This window comes from Pinus tabuliformis, chromosome 2_2, assembly GCF_031772625.1.
Source record: "Pinus tabuliformis cultivar Carrire ecotype Pingquan chromosome 2_2, CPIR1, whole genome shotgun sequence".
Lineage (NCBI taxonomy): Eukaryota > Viridiplantae > Streptophyta > Pinopsida > Pinales > Pinaceae > Pinus > Pinus tabuliformis.
The window spans coordinates 464,043,753-464,061,954 of record NC_142300.1 but is presented as its reverse complement, the minus strand read 5'-3'; the positions used below and the strand labels follow the sequence as shown (position 1 = coordinate 464,061,954).

The 18,202-nt window shown below is 37.6% G+C and overlaps 1 long non-coding RNA gene across 3 annotated transcripts; it reads left to right on the top strand.

Moving 5' to 3' along the window:
• The first annotated feature begins 212 nt into the window (after nt 1-212).
• LOC149193311 (uncharacterized) lies at nt 213-15,478 on the top strand. 3 transcript variants are annotated; one of them, XR_016254936.1, is made up of 4 exons: nt 213-424; nt 14,309-14,433; nt 14,625-14,896; nt 15,069-15,478. It is a non-coding gene; the product is annotated as an uncharacterized LOC149193311 (long non-coding RNA). The 3 variants fall into 3 exon arrangements; XR_016254938.1 differs by having other exon boundaries at nt 215-424; nt 15,079-15,466; XR_016254937.1 differs by having other exon boundaries at nt 218-424; nt 14,309-14,422; nt 15,069-15,460.
• Nucleotides 15,479-18,202: the final 2,724 nt, after the last annotated feature.

Here is an 18,202-nt window from a genome sequence, read left to right as displayed (position 1 = left end):
TTTTACTAAAATATTACTTTTACTTACTTCCATATCCCACTACTTCTATGACGTTGCACAAACCTACTTCCATATCCCACTACTTCTATGACGTTGCACCGGTTTGTGCAAATGCTAGTTCTATATACGATGTAGGGTTTCAGGGTCGGCGACAACGCTCTTTAACTTTTTAAAACATTTATATCTTAAAATGGGTTGTTATATCGGATGTAGGGTTTCAGGTCCGCAGATATATCCTTCTCCGAGGGGTTTCAGGAGGGCCTCTTACGCCGCGCGCCCTTTTCAGGTAGACGCATTTGCAAATATTTGCATTGTGCTATTTTTCTTTCCAGGCGGCGGATTGACTTGATCGGTGCACGGACAAAGGTGCATTTTTGGATAACCGATGCGGCTGGTTCAGATCCTCATATGCAATCGGATAGAGGTGAGTCTAAGCCTTGATTTCTTTTGTCCCTCTCAACCCATATTCTCTTATCACGATGTCTTTTTTGTTTTGTATTTCCGCTTCACATTTTCCAGAAGAGGTGCTGCTTATATTTGCTTTCACAGACTCACATCAGGCATATTTTTTCAATCTGTGTTTTTTTTGGCGCATTTATTGGCTTACATATCGATTGATATTGATATATTTTCTCTCAATTTTTCTAATCTTTTATTTCATCTGAGTGTAAAGAGATACATTCTGTAAATGCTTTAAGCTTCGAGAAATATCAGAACGAAAATATACATTCTTTGCTAAGCCTGAAGAAGGCATTGATATTGATTGAAGGGTCCTGTAACTTCTCTAAAATTCAGAATTCTTCTTTTGAGGCACTTGGATCATCTTCAGAATACTGACTGTCATAAGAATCCCCATTCGAGGATGCAGAAATATGTTCGTGTAAGATATGACAATCCTTGATTTCACTTCATAACCTTGAACCCTCAGCCAACTGTAGTCCTTCCTTCCTCAAGGTGTCTGCTTCACCATTTAATTCTTTGTAGACATGTTCAAAGCACTCTGAAATAAAAACGGACAGAACGTTTGATTTCATCTTCTACTACTGCCATTCATCCAATTAATTACTAACAACTGATGAATTTAGTAACACTTGTTTAACAGATTCTTCTCCTACAGGAAAGTAGCACAGTCTGAATTTAAAGGCTAATCGAAACTGTAATCTGAATGTCGTTTGAGCCTATAAACGGACACAGTTAGAAAACATGCACAGAACATGTAGATCACTGTCGAGAACCCCTGTTAATGCTATTCCATTATCATTGAATAAAAAGCTGCATCACTAACATATCTCAGTGCAAAATGCACTGCCCCCTTCCAAGTATTAGAACTTGTGTTTTGTGGCAACCTGATGAACTTGCCTAGGCTGCACCATGTACTGAAAGTGTTGACTGCAAAATAAATGTTAGGCCTTGTGTTAACTAAGTACATGAGGAAACCTATCAATTCCCTGTATACAGATGTTCATCAAATCTGAATTAGAATCAGCAAAGTACAATGGATTTACTACCACAGGGGAGTAGCCATGGGTTTGCAGTACATCATTTGAAATCTCATCAGAATTTCAATTGCATACACTAGAGTAGCCATGGGTTTGCAGTCCATCATTTGAAATCTTCTAAGAATTTCAATTACATACTTTTTCTGTCCAAGGAACACTTCACCTGCACTTTGCTACACCCCTAGAGCCAGCAAGTAGTGCTTCAAGTCATGACAAATTCTCTTGCCAATTTTGCCTTGCACCAGTTTGTGGATTCCTTTTAACTTCCTGCGAGTGTAGGATTGTCTACATATGGGACTAAAACAAGCAGATTAGAATGATCTACCAAATTGTAAAAATTAGAATCTGCATCTGTCTCAGTGAAACCCAAATCTGAAAGTTACTCATCGATCTTGGAGTGCCATGCAAATGGTGCCTGTTTCAACTCATAAAGGGCCTACTTCAACTTGTAAACATGGGTGTCAAGCCTATTCACCTAAAAGCCTCTTGGTTGGTTTATTCATATAACTCCTTAATCAACCTATTAAGAAATGTTGTCTTTACATAAATTTGATATAAAATCCAATGGAAGATTGTTGTGAAAGACATAGTAAATCTGATAGAGGTATATTTAGTAACAAGAGCAAAAGTCTCCTCATAGTCAACTCCTTTTTAATGGGAGAACCGTCTAGCCACAAACCGAGCTTTGCAGTTTTATATGCTGCTATCTGGTGCATGCTTAACCATGCATGATTGTTGTAAGAAAAACTAGAGTCAAATACTGACTTCTCCACTAGTCTAGGCACTATCTCCTACCCATCATTCTTTAGGAGGAGATGTATTCCTCCATCATGGCATTTTGCAGTACTTGCTTCCTTACTGCCGTTACTAGAAGGTTTTGTTTCAATAATGAAAGATATCAGTGCAACATAACTAGGGAACTTTTTAGGAGGGTGGCTTATTTGAAGGGAAGTAGTTGGAGCACCAACTTACTCTGTTGCCTCTTTTAATGTCTAGATTAGCCATCTAGGCTTTCTAGCTGAACTTGAAGGTAAAGAGGCACCCCTTGCACTTCCAAAAGCTTGCTGATCTAAGTATGCGTTTCATGATCTTTTTGATTTCTGCAGATCTGTTTTTGGGATACCAAGCTCTTCTGCCTCCATGGTCACTATTGGAGGTTCTTGAGACTTAGAGGACCATGCATTTTCTTCAAACTTGGTATCTCTGCTCACAACTACTTTATGTTGAGATGGAATGTATATTCTATAAGCTTTTGAGGTTTCACTCTAACCTACAAAAATGCCCTTCAAACTAGAAGGTTCCAACTTGGTCCTTTTCCCATCTGGAATATGAATGTAGATAGGACAACTGAAAAACTCAAAGATGTGTTACTTGAGGCTTCTGAATTCCTCCAGTCTTATCCTTCAAAATTCTGTGAGGATACCTATTCAAAATATAGACAATGATGAGACATGTTTATACACAGAGACACATGAGCAGAACTAGATCATGAATCAAGGCCCCAGACTACTGAGGGTTGTAGGGAACTATCAACATTTTCTTGATTCTTGATTTCATGCAAAAGGTATCAAACTCCTTTGGTTTTTGTGAATTAAGTCTAGGACTTCCTAGAAGAATCATCAATAAAATATTCATAGTAAATGTTACTTGATAAGGAAGTTGAAGAGATGGGCCCACATACATTTGAGTTGATTAGGTCAGAAACCCCTCTTGACCTATGTTTACTGCCAGGAAAACATCCTTTACATGCTGGCCAAGTGCACAACCTTTGCACACTCCTTTCTTCTCAGCCTTGAAGATTGGCAATGCCCACACCATGTTTTTCAAGATTGGCAACATTCACTAGTGCAAGTGACCTAGTCTCTTTTGTCAAAGCTCACACATGTTGTCACTATCATACCCTAAAGTTCTTATAGGATTCCCTTGCAATTTAGGATGAGGACTTGTTGATCTTCAAAGTTAGCCCTATATGTAGGATCTATCATCACTGAAATTGGAAAGAGATTTTTAGTTAAGCTAGGTACATACAAAACATCATTAACTTAGTAAGCTTAAGGATATCACTTGATGGATCCCACTCTTGCAACTGGATATGTGGCATCATCACCAAGTTCTACTAAAGGTACTCTTGTTAGAGGTTGTATGTTTGCAGGCTCCACTGTCCACATACCAGTCCACATCAGACATGATGTCAGATGACAGGCATGAGACCATTGAGAAGTGTATCTCGAGATTGGATGAAAGCTCATCCACTTGAGCTGATGCTTTTGTACTCTTTACAAGTTGCTTTCCCTTCCCCTTCTTTTGATGACATTGGAAGCGAAGTGCCCAAACATTTGACACTTTGAGGGACATGGAATCTGTAACAAACCCAGCCCCTAGATGTCCTTCGAGGGACGAGGTCTCAATTTTTTTTGCAAACCTTTAAGCTTGAATCAGGTTTCCTCTCATATCCTTTTGCGTTAAACGAAAGTATGATTTGGTTTCAATTAGATTTAGCAATCTTAATCTTCACCCCTGTAGATTTCTTATTAGTAATCTAATTTTTCACTTTTAATCTCATGTGCTGATAGGGCTTTCTTTGAACAAGTGCATGTACTAAGTTAGTCTATACCCAAAGTACATGCACTGAAATCATTATTACATAAACATTCCCAGCAGGTTGCATCCATTCAGCCAACATAAAACAAATAAATTATCACTTATAAATATTATGAAAACAGATAAAAATACTTAACTGAATATTAATTGCCTGCAACTGAAGAATGGTGAACCTTTTTTCCACCAACCATAGGCTTAGCTACATCCATCCATGTCCACAGCTGGCCACCCCCTAGCCAGGCCATGATACCACTGGGGAAACTTGGTTTTCTCGAGGAAATTGTTGGGTGTGAAGGCTACTCTCCTTCACATACAGTCAGATGGTAGAAACCCCTCTACCCACTGGGCCTGGGACTTACACGAATTCCACAGATGCCTTCTCAGCTGGATTTTATCAGCACAGGGGAGTCCTTTCACTGCCAGTGTAGTTCCTCAGCGCCCTCCCCTCACTGCTTGCTAACTCTCCGAGCTAGCATCAGATTCACAAGCCTTTTTGCCCAGGTCAGGTTCATGCTTTCCTGCCCCATTTCAGCACTCAAATTTGTATCTTAGCAGGCCCAAAAATCTAGTAATGGACCCAGCTCCAATTTGATACCCTTGGGCATGATTTTTAGCAGTCCAAATGAGTTTCATTTTTTGATGCCTGTGAACTTCCAGCTGTGAGCCCACTTGCGATTTTCACTCACTCCGCTCGTGGGCGCTCCCAGAACCTTGTAAACTTTCTTTCAGTACCTCCTATCTCCTCTGCACACTACCCACACATGGAATAATCATTTCCTCAACCCCCCACGTGCATCCCCCTTCCTTGGCCCAAGAAGACTCACAATTTTTCTTGCTTGTGGCAGATGGATTCATGGGTCAACTTGGGAAATCGAGGTGGGTACTTGCCATACCTTTTGTTGACAGTTCCTTCTATCCAGCTACTTCTCATCCCTTCATAACTGTCAGTGGTTGGCTGCCCCACTACCCAGCTCTCCCTCAATAACTGATTTCTGGGAAGTAATTTCAAATTTAAATTTCTGGCAATTTGGCAGTATGGGACTTTTGGCAAAGGTCAATTACTTGGCAGGAAAGGTAACCTCCTAGTCCCCTCACCGGATTCCACTCGTAGTATCATGGCTAGTACTAGTGCTTCATTCTTTAATCAGTGGTTTGGTGAATATTCATTAACTAACAAAACATACGTACATCATTTATAAGTTGTCTGTTCTAGTTTTAAAAAAGTTGAGGAACATCCATGCTGTGATTCACGGTGAGATTGAGACATATTTACAAACTGGGGGGAAACAGGGTATTACAGAATCTAGAAGATACTTCATACTGTAAAATGGCATGGATCCTGGACAATTAACGATCTGGAGGTTGTCTGCTGTGAAATTGGGGCAAATAAACAAGCAAAATGAGTGCTTTATTTTGTTTTTTTTATGTGTCTTTTATAGGCAGATGGCTGAGTTTGAATTGCGAGAAGTGAGAGTCTGACTCACATTTGACCTGCAAGTATGAGTCATACTTGTAAGTCAATGCACAAATATGACATTGGGCCACAAGACAGACTTGGAGAAATTGAATTTGGCTTGGTTTCCTCAAAGAGAAGAGTCAAACTCAGCAGTCCAATTGGACTTGGAAAAATCTGGAAATGCTAGTGAAATGGCAAATTGTCCAAGTAGGCTGCTGCAGGTCTCAGTTGAAACCAGGACAGATGCTGATTTCTCCAAGTCTGTGCATTCTGCTTGGTTTACCGCATATGATATCGAATATACCCAATAAAATAACTATAAACTTGGAAAAAAGAAAAAGAAGAAAAAGACATCTGTTGGAAGACTTTCAATCTAGTATACAAGAGATCTCCTATTTAGAAGAACAACTCTATACTAATAATAATAATCTAATTTTAGATCTTATTTTAGGGTTACAGCCAAGACAGACATGAAATTGTGTATGAGACCCCCTTGTTTGTGTTACAAGTGACCTGCCTCTGCGCAGCAATTTGACTGCTAAAATCTACAGAGGTGTGCATACTCTGCCCCCCTCTGGATTTGATCCTGCTTTGTGGTTTACATAAAGATGATAATGAATCCTTGATTTCACTGTTTGACCATGAGCTACCTGTCAAATTTTAGAGTTTTATTTGACTTCCTGTAGCTTACTGAGGGCCAATATACAGCCCAACAAATCCAAGGAAGCTACCCAACAGCTCTTTAAACCCATTGCTTAGTACAAAGATTTTCTTAATTATCGAGAGGCCCTGTACAGGGTTGTACGCTCCAATGTGGGGGTATCTCTCGCTTGGGAGTGTGGTCACTGGATGGTTAAATGAATTAATCATTCTTGCTCGGCATTTCTTTAAATCATTGGTTTATTTTTCTTTCCTCTCATTGATTTTGGTGTCCTTTTAAGATTTCGGCTTCATCTCAAGTATTCTTGGTGAATGGTGTTTGAACCAGTGCGTGTGGCATTGTGTAGTTCTTTGTATTCTTGCCACCGGATGAAACTGACCCTTGTATGTGTGAACCTTTGTCCATCTATTGTATGCTAATGAGTGGCATTGGAATGGATTAGAATTCCATTATGAACAGAGAGAACTTGGGATTGTAATTATCTTCAAGCCAATAAGTGGTCATTGAGCTGATCTACTCTTGCATTCTATCTTGCATTCTAGCCTTCCATTATAGATCTATCCAACAACAGGCAACTAGAGGTAGTTTATTACTGTATCCTTATATTAGTCTTGCAATTACTTAAAGGGATTGTGGTAGATTGTAAATTTTTTGGAAACTCGTGTCGGTGAAATGGATAGACTATAAGCCTGTCATTTATGGTATCAGAGCCCAAGTTCGAATATACTTGGTTGGACCTGTAGGTAAGCACCTGCAATGACTATAGAAGAAGTGGACAGGAATTGTTGCTAGGGCTATGGAGAAGCAGAGCACTGACAATGATAGGGGTCCTCATGAAGAAGTTGAAGAAGAAAGTCCTAGGGATAGGTTGGATCGGCTAAAGTAGAACATTGCCATGCTAATGTTGATGGTAACACAACTGTTGGCAGGAAAGGGTATGGAAACAATTTAGAGTATTGTTAGGGAAATAAGCTCGGTGTAGTTATTTGATCCTCACCTAAATCTGTTTTAAATCTGATACAGTGAGAGTTATTGAGATAGAGAACACGTATGGCTTCCCTTTTTGGGGGGTACCTTGACTTTTATATTCTCTCTTCAAATATCATTGATTTTTATATTCTCTCTTCTGATATGCATAATAAGTTTCTAAGATTATCTATCCATATACTTTCATTAGCATATATTTGTGTTGTCTGAAAATACCAAAAAACATAAAGGGTATGTTGCTCTGACCAAAAGTGTCACGGAAGGCTGAGCAGTCCCTCATCCCATGTAGTGTTGTCCATTGTGTATCTGTATTTCATGATTCCATAGGGCTCTCCAATGTAATCATTTGACAATTTATCTACCCCATGTTGACTTCTATATAGATGTGAGTGATAGTATATACTGTGAATGATCCCAATATGTGCTTGATCCTCTTTATCCAACCAGATAGTATGAGGATCAAAATCTGAATGTCCCATAATTCCATGACCTGATTTTGCCTAACTGTTCTTGTATGGGCTAATGTCGGTACGGTTTACCATTCTCTCTGTCTTCTATCTCAAAGCAAATTTCTAAGAGAGAGTGATTAAGAGAGTGCCCTGTATTACAATGACTCCAATAAATGAATTCCCATAAGCAATTGGAGCAGACCTTCCAAGACATGGTGAAAATGTTGGTGACTCATGAACATGGAGTTACGCCTTTACCAAACACTTCACAAACTCAAAATAAACAATGTGAATGTTGTTATTTGAAAACACCTGTTATGATTTTTGACAAACGTGAAAAGCATCTTCATCAATATATCAATTAGAATCGGTAATATAGAATAGACTAATTACCCCAATTTTTTTGTCTGTTGCACCATGATCTTGGGGTTGAGATTTGAGATTTGTCATTGCTATAATGATGACCCAGTTTCAAATCCCAACAATCATAGAGCCATGGAAATTGATAGGTAACATTCATTCAAAACATGTTTATCCCTTTGTATATTGGTAACCATAAGGTCCAATAGCATTATGAATCTAAATCAAATAACGAGGTCCAAAGTCATCAAATGTCGGGTTATCCATTGTTGGCAGGGTGCCAATAAGCATTACCACTCTCTGTTTATGTATGTGTGACTATGAGGTAGTATGTTGATTATGAGGTATGTAGCTTTATGATTCCATGTCTAGGAAATTACTTTCATTCATTCAGGAAGAGACCGTCCAATAGCATTATGAATCTAAATCAAACAACGAGGTCCAAAGTCATCAACTGTCGGGTTATCCATTGTTGGCATGGTGCCAATAAGCATTACCACTCTGTTTATGTATGTGTGACTATGAGGCAGTAAGTAGTTTTATGGTTGTTCATGTATGTGTGATTATGAGGTATGTAGCGTTATGATTCCATGTCTAGGAAATAACTTTATTTCATTTAGGAAGAGACCGGTCCAAAGTCATCAAATGTCAGGTTATCCATTGTCGGCATGGTGTCAATAAGCATTACCACTCTGTTTATGTATGTGTGACTATGAGGTAGTATGTAGCTTTATGGTTGTTCATGTATGTGTCATTATGAGGTGTGTAGCTTTATGATTCCATGTCTAGTTAGGAGATTACTTTCCTTCCCTCAGGAAGGAGGTCTGTGCCAATTTTGTGACTATGAGGTAGTATGTAGCTTTATGGTTGTTCATGTATGCATGATTATGAGGTATGTAGCTTTATGATTCCATGTCTAATTAGAAATTTCTTTCATTCACTCAGGAAGGAGGTCTCTGTCAATTTTGTGACACTATGAGGTAGTATGTAGCTTTATGGTTGTTCATGTATGTGTGATTATGAGGTATGTAGCTTTATGATTCCATGTCTAGTTATGAAAGCATGCATTTTTTACTATAAATATCCGGAAAGACCTGGTACAAAGCATAAAATAACACACATTTGTGCTGGAAGCCCTGGTTTTGTAGCAGAACTGAATTCATTCATTGGAAAGAAACAAAATGAAAATTAATAAAGTAGCTGCTGTCACAATTCAGTCCGTCCTTATTTGTATCTTGAGAAAAGAATTGGAGGTGCAGTTGGGCTTTTAATGGATGGATATCTTCTCTGAGAAACTTTCCCATCAATTTGACTCTTCTTTTGAGATCCATAATTACAGAAACAACGAACCTCTACATCATAATAGTAATGCTCATTGCATCAACCCAAGAAAGAGATTAACAATTTTCCATTGAGGACACCTGTATTGGGTATTTACAAGGAAGAAGAAACATAATTATAATAAATCAGATCTCTTTATCACTCACACACAACACACCAACACCATCAAAAGTTAGCCTGAGGCTGCTGATGCCCAAAAGAGACACACTTCCATTTCAGAAGATTGTAGCCCTGAAAGATTTTCAACCTTTTCAAGCCTTCAATTCCAGACTGGTAACATCAGATGAGATCCCAATTTCAGCATTGAAGAAGAAATTTCAAGCCATGTGACAAGATCTTCACACTTAAAGACAAAGGGAAAGCCAGAAGGCTACTGTACATCTCATCTAAGCTCTGTGCAATTTCTTCAGACTCTCATATACAGCTGTAATTGGCAACAACCTCATATGAGGCCCAATTTTTCAATGGTAAATATGCTGCTCACCCCCAGAGGGGTATTAGGGATCATAAGAAACCTTGTGGGTAGTAATGGATCTCTGTGAGGAACTTTTGGCACAATGAATTCATTGCACCCAAAAGTAGAGAGTCCCTAAAAAAGGCCAAACCACCTGTTGTTTTTCCTTAGAGCTCACATAATCTTCTTGTCTTCTAAACCACCAAATAAAATTGAAATTAAAATTGAGCTTCCAATGCTCTGATCTAACAATCAACTCAATCCATCAGAGAGCAGCAACCTTAGAAATACTCTCCAAATGGGGTCTCCACACACCGACGCGGCTCATCCTCCTGCTATGCCTACCAGACCTGCTGCTCTCATGGTGGGTCTTCTCAGACAACACATCTGCCAAATAATGCTTAGAGATTACAAGCTTTGTGACCGACCCACATTGCTTGATCCAGATTGAAGCACCATCCCCTTTTTTAGACTCACTTGGATTTGCATCTCCATCTCGGGCAACAGCAGATGCAGATTGTTCCCTTCTGCCCCTCCTACTTGATGCCCTTTTGCTTGATGAAGGGCATCTCCCTCTCTCCTAGTGTATATCTACTCCTATTTTTCTAGACCACCTATTTTTCTCTCCATAGTACACAACCCTATGTTTGACGAAATGCCTGAGAAGATTTCACTGCCTTTTCTTTGTTCTAAGGCAATGAAATCTTCTCAGGCATTTCGTCAAACATTTCGTCAGTATATATATGAAAAATAAGTTATATGATGCAATAATAAGGTGTGGTAATTAGTTAATATGATGCAATAATCAGGTCTGGTGACAATGCCATACGCCTATGTAAACAAAATGTAACATAATATCAAATACTCTCGCATATAACCAAAAATAGGGGACAGTAACATTTCTGCCTTCCTACTTTCTGATCGTTGGACTAGAAACTTAATACTCTAAGATTAATTATAACTGATATATATCTTTAACATAGTGTTTGAACATCGAACCAAAATCCATAATAACATTACCAGATTGCAAAAGTTTATCTTCTTGATAACTCAGTCATTACTGTACTTCTTAGGTTTTAAGAAAACAACTTCTCTGTCAAATTGAGATCGATATACAGTAGGATGTTCAACCAGATTCAAGTAGATAGCTTCTATAATACTACCATCTCCCTATCACAAATAAATATTGAAACCCAAGTCAAATTACTGGAGATGTGTGAAGGCTAATAATGTCACCAAAACTGTGAAGTCTGGGTAGGGGATTCGTTTCGTTTCTTTATCATCGATGTAGCCCCCCACTGCTGGTAAGTTTCTGATAGAAATCAAGCACCTTTGGGTGTGCTTTGATCTTAGATGGTTTAAATCTTGTAAACCTTGGCCGATCTAAACTCTTCACGCGGGAAAGAGCTACATATCCCATGCCATAATCAAATGCCTGAAGATTTGTCTCCAACCTCTCCAATGTCATCCCTTGGCACTTGTGCACAGTAATAGTCCATCCTAAAATTAATGGCACCTGTGTTCGGGTAGCCACTTTCACTTCACCTTCATAAACATGCCAGGATTCTGATGTGATAATCCTTTCGACCCCATATAGAAATCTCACCTTTGGCCAGAACCCTGTTGGACTAATAGCTCTCAACTGCATATCATCCCTAACAAAATCAACAATCTGACCCATTAACCCACTCAACAGCCTGTAAGAAACACATATTCCCCTCTTGAAACGGCATTCAGAATTGTCATCTGTTCATTGGATAACCTAATGTGTCCCTCCGAATGGGCCTCCCACATTCTCATGACTTTATTCCATTCTACTTCTTGTTGTTTGCAATTGGTTATTGCAGAAAGCCCTCCAGTTTCTGAGCCTATTTTGACCTTGGATTCACTCTGGCTTTCCTCTGATTGTTTTTCCGTGCTCTGTCTAGCTAGTGACTTTGTTTCTGGAAGCTCCATCCTCTCGCTGAGTTGCTGGGTTAGACTCATGTTCATGCTAAGAACCACTAAACCCGGTACCTAATTTTTCACTTCAAATCTCGAAGATTTTGCCATTTCAGTGAATCAAAACCCCATCACCCTGGATGCAAATGTTTTAGCCATAACTGTAGCAGAGTGCACATTTGTAACCCCAAACGTTGAGCACGCAACTGATCCCTACAGCGTAGAAAGCATAGGGCAGAAAGCGGAGCCGGTTTTCCAAAATGATCTGGTTACCTGGTGAACTGCAAGGGATGCTGGGTCGAATTGGTGAGGGAGTAGAAGGCGGGTTGTTTCCAAATTCAAATTCCACTTCTAGGCGGCAAGACGCTATGGAAATCAGAATGTATGTCAGAACCTGTCAGTGTTCGACGGTGGCCGAGCTGGGCGGAGGTCGCTAAGGGTGGCGGAGCTGGGCGGAGCGGAGAAATTACCGGTGGCCAGAGTCGGAGATTTTTCCAGGCGGTACCGGAAACCGGGCCATTCTACTGCCTAGGTAGACTACTCCATTTTGTTTGTGCTGTCACTGCCTTGTTTGGTTATTGGTATCAATTCTACTTTGGTACTGCATTTAGATACTTCAAGCTACATCATTTCCACATAAGATTGATAGGAATTCGACTATGTAGTGAGTATTAAAAACACTGCTGTTTAGCTATCCTATTTTAGTACTACCACACGACTTGCAATTGTGCTAAACATAAAATACGAAATAGTTAAAATTTTGATCCATTTTTTGCTTTTGTAAGAAAACAATAGTTTATTTTAACCAGTGTTCCATGAGGATGTGTCCCCTATGGTGGGGTGCACGTATCCACGCTTCCCACACACCTAGGATGGGAAGATGCTCAGGGACACGTTTCCCCACGCCCCCTTTTAGGGAGACACAGGGAGACGCAGGGGGAAACATTTCCCTACTGTGGGGATGTGTTTCCCCAAAAGGGGTGCTTCTGGGCAGCTCCCTTAAAAAAGGGCTAGGTGCTCCCCCTTAATTTTGCTTAAAACAATAATTTATGAGTGGGAAAGCTCAACATTCAACCCTAGGGCCCTATTAATTGACTTAGGATGTTTGAGAGTGGTTCTGACCTCATTTTATTTCATATGGAGAAAGTAAATTTCAGATTCCACTCAAAATGCATCAGACATAACAATTTTTAGGATTTCAGGAATGAGCGAATTGTGATGTTTCCATTGGGCTCTATTATATATAAGGGTTTGGAACTACCATTTAATCAAGAGCACCAAGCCCAAAAGCACCCCTTTTGAGGGGGGCCATGTTCTGCTTAATTTTTTTTCTAGTAACTGTTGTAATATAGAAATTAAAAAAAATTATAAAACAACCATAAAAAAAAATTAAAATTAAAAAGAACAACACATAACAAATATCAAAACCTAAACTAATTTGCAATCTCTAACTCACTCATTCGAGTTACCAAGCTTATGTCTACTCAACTTGCTGCGCAGCACTATTTGACTTACCAGTTAACTGTTGCACCTCCTCCTCCATGGCACTCCTAAAATGCTCATTGGCCATTTTTAATCGTCAGTTTTAACTTTCGAGTCTTGACTTTAGATATGAATGACCTTAGACTGATTCTTTGACTTTCACTCTTTACTTTTTTTGAGTTTGAGTTATATTAATTTACTATTCCAATCTTCAGGCTTAAGTATCTACTATAGTCTATTTTGGTTAGTACTAATTAGATTCTAGAATCACGAATTTAAATTTTAAATCAATTTAGAATCTAGAATGATGAATGATGAATTTAATTTTTAAATCAATTTAGATTTTAGAATGTTGAATAATGAATGATGAATATGGATCAATCTAGTTCATTATTGAATCTCGTGGTGTATGAATGAATGATGTATGTATTAGTATGAATGATGAGTATGGATCAGTGTATTTCATTATTTAATTCAATCATGTACGGATCAATGTATTTATGCTTTCATTATTGAATATATATATATATATATATATATATATATATATATATATATATATATATATACCCCCATATCCCCCTGCCCCCTAATTTTACCTAAAATTTGAGGGTACTCTCACACGCCCCCCCTGTGCATCACCCCAGACATGCATCTCCCTATCCCGGAGTCTTGGTGGAACATTAGTTTTAACTTGCCAACATAGAAGGGTTGAAAATATAGTATGACTTCATATTGAAATATGACCATGCCCTTCAAATTTGATGCCAGGTTGAAGAAGTATTTTAGGAAAAGTATTTTGAAGTGTGTTCTAGTGTTTGCCTTTTAGAAAATGTTAATCTTTTTTCAAGCTTTCTTTTCAGTTCTTATAATTGATTTGTTTGTTTTACTTTAGTGGTTTATTTATAATAGTGAAAAAGGCTTACGAGATTTAATGGAAACCTTTTATACCCACACCAGATATGCCAAAAAGACCTTAGACGTGTGAATGCCAATTTTGATGCACCATTCATATTGTGCAGTTGTGATGTTTTTTGTTAACGATTGTGCTGAATATCTTTGTGTCGAATGATGCAGGTACCTTCAAGACAATTTATACCACATACGGGAATCACATGAGATGGATCTAGATTTGAAGATAGAATTCTTCAAACATGTTAACTAATGCATTCAACTGTCCAATGTTCTTAGGTAGCGGTCTTGTAAGATTTCTTCTGACAATATCTGGTAACAAGAGTATTATTGTAATCATTAAAATGTTATAAATAAGATATATGAAATAAAAATTCAGGTATTGAATTTTTCATTAAACATTATTTAGAATGTATTAATACTTATAAGTATCTTAGACATGTATTTGTGTGAAAATAAATTGAATTGGTTTATGTTTAAGGACAAGGCATCCAAGGCGAGGTTAACCAAGACAAAAGTCACTCATCGTAGTGGCCAGAAAGGTTTAAAAGCACTGATAACAACCTTTGTAAGTATATTAAACATGTGATATGTTTTAATAAATTTTGTACTAGAAGAAAGTCACTGTTATCTAATTTCTCCCTATTTACTGATTGATAGGAACTATAATATGGAAGACCTCCAAATCATTTGGAAAAGGAGGTGCTGCAGCAAAAGAGATGGGTTGAATTTGTTGTTTGGATGGACTCTATGGTATGTAATCTTAGTTGGATTTCCAATATACTTTTAAACCATATTTTCATTTTATTTTTTAGTACTATTAGATATTATATCTTACCTCATTTTATGGTTAACATTGTATAACAAAAACATGTGTTGTGTTATGTAATTAATACTAACATGTAATATTGATTTTTTTTGTCAGAATGCTATAGGTAATGATTGCCAAGACGATGATCCAAATTATGTTCAACATATATCAGGAGATGATGAGGATGAGGATGAGGATGATGGTGGTGAAGGAGGAGATGATGATGATAGTTGCGGTGTTGGTGATGATGTGGATCAGAGTAATGAGGATGGTCAAGATGATCATGAGGATGATCTTGGTGGTGGTAGCTAGGCATGCACATGCATTGTTTTTTATGGAAAAATTATTGTGTAGAATGACATTGTTATGTTTAGATGGGTGTTGTGAATTTACCCTATATCAATGAGACATTTTGATTTTGTAATCATACGATGAGTTTGATTTATGTATGTTGTTAATTTATCATAGAATAACGATATTCATGAAATATTTTGATTTGTTAATCATATTTGAATTTTACTTGTTTTGATTAAAAATAATACTGATTTTATTAGTATTATGTTGCTATTTTATACATGTTTTGAAAATTGTTAATGACACATTGTTATTTTTTTGGATGGATGTTGTCAATTTCTCTTAAATTTCTTTACAAATGATTTTGAATTGTGATATCTGCTTTAATGATATTTAGAAACTATCATATATTTCACTATGAATCTATAAAGGGGGTCATATATGTAAAAAAAAATATACTCTATATAAGAAGTCAAATGCGGATGTAACCATGGATGCAAAATTGAAAGTAAAATTGGATGTTAAACTAGGAATTAATACAAAATGCAAACAATTGACATACAAAGTGTTTTAAATTAGAAGTGAAAAATTGTGCAATAGTTGACACAAAGAAGGGAACAAAACATGGCATACAAAAGGATATCAAATTGGGCAAAAACAAGGACACATAAATGGGCACCAAATTAGATGCAAAAAAAAGACAACAACTAGATGTAAAATAAGATGCAAAGTTGAGCGTTAAAAAGAAGCAAAAAATGTTACAAATTAATATGCCAAATGATGATGCAAATAATGGTGTAAATTTGGGATGCAAACTTGGGTGCAAAAAAGGAAAAAAAAAAAGATGTAAGAAAAGACATAAAACAAGATGCAAAATGGGGCTGAAAAAAGGTGAAACCAAGGATGCCATATTGGATGTAAAAAATGATTCCTAATCACATGCAAATTTAGGCTCGAACTCAGACACAAAATTATATGCAATTGTGGACACAAAATGAGGCAAAAAAAGATGCAAATTTGGATGGTGAAAACGATGTAAAACTAGACACCAAAAAAATGCAAAATTGGATGAAAAAGTCGGTGTAAATAATGGTGCAACATTGGACACAAGTAGACACAAAAAAATGGTGCAAAAAGGGGCATAAAATAGCTTAAAATTGGATGCAAAACTTGGTGCAAAAACAAATACAAAAGTAGACGTAAAAAATGGCTCTATATTGAATGTACCATTAGACACAAAATAAGATGCAAAGGTGGACACAACACATGACTCAACATAAGATGCAAATATAAATGAAAATTTGGATGCTCAAAATGATGTAACATTAGATGCAAGAGATGGTGTTAAAAATGATGCAAAATTGGATGAAACAAATGACGCAAAATATGGTGCAAAATGAGATGGGAAAAATGGAGACAAATCAAACGTAAATGTCGATGTAAAAAATGGTCCAAGAAAAGATGCAAAAATGGGCACAAAAATGGATGCAAAATTTGGTGCTAAATCAAATTCAACACATGGTGCAAAGATAGGCACCAAAGCTGGTGCAAAAATAGAAGCAAAAACTAGTGTAAGACTAGATACAAAACCTGGCGTAAGACTAGATGCAAAAACTGACACAAAATGGATGCATAAAAAGACGTTAAATTGGATTCAAAATACAGTGTAAACTTGATGCAAATGATGGTGCAAAAATGGAAGCAAAGAATGACACAAAATAGGAAGCAAAAGAGAATGAAAAATAGATGCAAAAAATGACACAAAACTAGAAGCAAAACCTGTCATAAAATAAGATGCAAATCTTGGTTCAAAATTTGACGCAAAAAATGATGCATAGTTTGGTGTAAAAAATGATGCAAAATATAGCGTGAAAAAGGATGCAAAATCAGGTGCAAAAAAGGACGCTTTAAAAATTGTACAATAGAGCCAGATTTAGCGCCAAGTTGCTCATCACAATTACAAAAAAAATGCACTAAAATCTGGCGCTAAATCTGGCGCAAATCGCTGGTTTTGTTGTAGTGTAACCCTTTAAACCATCCTTATACCCAATAAAGATGCGCTTTTCAGATTTACTATCCAACTTGGTTCGTTTCTCCTTTGGAACATGTACATGTGCATCACATCCAAATACCCTTAGATGTGAAAGAGAGGGTTTCTTACCAGTCCATACTTCTTGTGGAGTCTTATCCTCCAACGCTGATGAAGGTGATCTATTGATCAGGTAACATGCAGTATCCACCGCCTCTGCCCAGAATACATGTCCTAACCCGGCACCACTGAGCATGCTTCTTGCCCTTTCCATCAACGTCTTGTTCATTCTTTCTGCGACTCCATTTTGCTGAGGTGTATATGGAGTAGTCTTCTGCCGTGCTATACCACACTTCTTACAAAATTCTTCAAATTCCTTGCTGCAAAATTCTCCACCATTATCTGTCCTCAGCACCTTTATCTTCTTCTCTGTCTGATTTTCCACCAGAGCCTTAAATCCTTTAAACCTGTCAAAGACTTCAGATTTCTTCTTAAGAAAATATATCCATGTATTCCTTGAGAAGTCATCTATGAATGATACATAGTACACAGACTTACCCAGTGATGGAACCTTCACAGGTCCAAACAAATCACTGTGCACAAGCTCTAATATTTGTTTCGTCCTCTTACCACCAGAGGGGAAACTCACCCGATTCTGCTTCCCATATACACAATTTTCACAGAAATAAAAATCCAGAGAGATATTATTCATACCTTCTACCATACCTTTACCATGAAGTATTCGAAGGCCCTTCTCTCCAATATGTCCAAGCCTTTGATGCCACAACATGGTCTTCTCTCCAGAGACCACTAGATTCTCTACTCCATCTTCAGGAACCATAGAACTATTGCACCCATCAACAACAGTGCTACCTTGCAGCTTGTACAGAGTTCCAATCCGAACTCCCCGCATTAATATCAGTGC